The following is a 3,621-nucleotide window of genomic DNA, read 5'->3' as shown; positions in this document are numbered from 1 at the left end:
CTGCTCAAAAAACGAGTAACAGAACTTCAAAATAGCTGTACGCGAGCATCTCTCTGGAAGGAGTTAAACCTAAGTGTATCTATAAAGTGTTTCCCAAAAAGCCTAATAGCACTTTATAATATAAGAATGGAAATCGTAATGTTCGGATTTTCTTCGAAGAACTGTTTCTTTGTATCCTTTGCTCAGAAAAGGCAAACTAGCTGTTCAAAGACCCTTGTTTTGCTTAGGAATGTTTTTGTTGTTACTGCCCCACAGTGGCTCATTGGAATATGTATGCCGGGCGGTTGTTTTTTTCTGCTTGAGCAGGCATTTGAAGAGGGGGAGGGTTGCCAGGGAATCTTTTATTTTCACTCAGTCTGCCTTGCTAATGATCTACAGTTATAGGCAAATACAGCTATAATCCAAGATCACATTTTCTTTCACATCCTTATTAAAAAGCTAATGTATTCCTCTTCGCAATGTATAGATTATATTTTCCTCTTACAAATGGTTCTTTAGGTTGGATGAAATAGAAAGATTTAGTAGATAAATGGGAGACTGATTCGGAGAACAGGCATTTCATTGAGTCCTGCTAGTGACAGTGGATCCTGCAGTATGCCATGAATGGTAAAAACCTCAATGAGTGTAAATACACATCCGTGTGTGTAAATACTCTTTTTTCACACACTGTTCCTCTGTACATACTTTTCTTTAATATGACTTATTGTCAGAACAAAAATAAAGCTACCTTACAATCTCAATAAATGTTGTTCTGTATATGTATAATTAAGACACATGTTTAACAATCAGGAAATCATTTTTAGGTTAGCAGTCTGATTGTTTCGCTAATATTATGATTTGGCACAGCTAACACATTGCACAAAGAACCAGATTCTCCTGTGCGCTGGGCTTTGGACTGCTCTGCCAGCATCACCCATCTCCCAAAGCAAAGAGGAGGCTCCAGTCACACGCATTCTTATACCAATGCAACACTTTGCTGCAACTGTAGTCAGCAAAATGAAGGGTTAGCCTAGGGTATTACAGTGCCAGTTTAACCTCCTGGCCCTCTTAGCAGTGAACATAGTACCTTAATTCCACACAGAGACACTGGCCTTTGTGCACGGAAGCATCAGCATCGTGACAATATAAGAATAAGTAAAAAGTTACTTTTTTTCCATTATTTTTCCTACCACTTCTTGCAGATTTGAGTTCAGATACACTTAGTTCTGTAGTCAAATACATGTTCAAATTCAATCAGATTTAAATAGGAAAAAGTACCCTGGAATTCACAACTGCTTTCAGTCAGTGAAGCAGGGAGAATGTTACAAAATACTAAGTCACCCTTCATTCTGACCTTGATTTGCAATATACAATTTAGCGTGTCTCACATCGCATCAGATGTTCATTGGGTTAAAAAGATCAGTGAGCTTACCTGCCAGTACATATGTAGCTTACCTCTTTGTTTTGAGTTCAGCTTGTCAGGGTACTAGTGATCTGTGCTCCATCTGTACATGGAAGCAGAAATGTTCCGTTCTCATAATACATAGGCTAGCAATGCACTGTAGTTCCCATTTCAGCTGAAGAATGTTTATGGGGCTGAGCATACTTGTGCTGTCATCCTAATTTTTCTACATTGTTATTGTACCAGCACAAAGTTCTTGCAATGTGTTGTTTAAAATGCTGGCTGCTCAGCAAATGATCTAGTGCACACAGCATTGTAATAATACAGAAATCTGCATGCTGAATTTCAATTATGCTTTAAAGCTTTCTAAACAGAGTGCTTACACTTCCTTTTCAACATGCAATGAAATGTTAGTCAGTTTGGGTTTTTTTCTTTTTCTAGAAACATCAGCATGGCAGGGCACTAGAGAGCTTCCTTCTGTTTAAGTGATTGTTTACTTTAGCTCCTGTGCCCTATGGAAAGCCTGCGTAGTGAGTGACCACATTATAAAAGAAACTCATTCTGTTTTCAAATCAGTTAATGCATTATATGCATTATCATATCATGAAAGAGAGAAAATTAATTCTGTGAAATGCTTTTTACTTTGCAGTGTTTAAATAGCCAGTGCAGTAATGCATTTTGGATCTGGTACAGACTAGAAGGGTGCCCTATTATGAGATTTATTTTCAGAAATTTGTCACTGGTGCATACAATCCGATAGGGATTGACTGCTTAGCACATGAAATAAGAACAATATTTACTACTTCAAACTGAGGTTTGCAACTCACTAGCAATTATCCTTTTTATTCTGGGAAACATTTGGATGTACCACCCTGGCAGGCTAGATTTCATTGTCATAGTGCAAAAAGAACACCTTTAATTAAAATATAAAGGGGAAATAGTGCAAGGCTTGATTCAGACATGATGGCAGGGAGGAGGGAACAGGAAAGGATTTGTACTGTAGCACAGCATTCTCACTGTCACAAAACATGGTCACTATAAATTTAACCCTGGAATGTAGTAAAGGAGTTCTCACAGCCTAGAAAACTGAGACAATGCAGCGGTCACCAAGTAAGTAGGTAGGTCTGCATGTCATAATGCAGCAGTGTGCAGAAGTACAGGAATAAAGCCTAGAAGCAATATAATCATGTTAGTGTGGCTGAATATAATCATGTTAGCCCAGTTTGAAAGGCAGAGCTAATCTGCCCAGCTGCAAATTGTTTTGATGAAGCCATACTGCTTCAGGGATCTCTGCACTCTACTGCACTGGTCTACGTAGATAAGTCTATGATCTGCCAGGTGAAGGTGAAGTAAGTTGGGTTAGGATAATGGCATCTTCTTCATTAGTAGCAAAATTACAGGCTGATTTTAAAGGTGGAAACTACTACAGGATAAGCCAGAACAATTTGAAGTTTGAAAAAAGTGTAAAATAAGAAATAAAAGAAGCTCTCCTTTCCCTTCTGTAAGAGCCTAACTAATGCCTTATGGTTCTTCAAGATAATGGACAAAGGAACAATGAGAACCAAAGTTCTCATTAACAACTTCAAAGATAAGAACAAGTTGTAAACTCTGAATAACCACTTCAATAACCTCACTTACAGAGGGGTGCGGTTTAAACCCCGCTACTGGTTTACAAAACAACATAGGCTCAAAATGAAGATAAAGCATGTAAGTGTCTTCTTGCAAATAGTTTTAAGAAAATAGAAAGGAATATCATGAGTAGTTGGTCTCCAAGGTGAAAAAGAAGCAAGGGGTGGAGGAAAAAGTGAAGGAAGTAAGATTTTAACTTTCTTCTTGTGCAACATAAATTAAAAATGTGAGTACTGTACTATGAAAAAGGATGTAAGTACATTTCAGGGACCCTGGTGACAGAACAAACCACTTTAGCTCTGTTTTTCCAGTTTAGTATAATGTCACCAAAGTCCCTTGAGATGAATAACTTTATAATCCACAGAAACCTCCAACACTAATTCTTGGTTTATGCTTGCTTGCATTCTGCTTTTAGAAAGCAAGAAAGCCAAGAGTAAAATTTTTGATTTTTCGTAACTGATGAATCCAACAGTAGTCTTGAAATACTACAACAGATTATGATCTGTATTTATTATGCTTTAATAATTGCTCCATTGACATGGCTATGATGATGATAAGGGGAAAGAACTGGTCCCCATTGTCACAAGACAGGACCTACAAAGTTTGACACT

The sequence above is a fragment of the Larus michahellis genome, chromosome 9, assembly GCF_964199755.1.
Source record: "Larus michahellis chromosome 9, bLarMic1.1, whole genome shotgun sequence".
In the NCBI taxonomy this organism is placed as follows: domain Eukaryota; kingdom Metazoa; phylum Chordata; class Aves; order Charadriiformes; family Laridae; genus Larus; species Larus michahellis.
This window is presented reverse-complemented; position numbering follows the sequence as displayed.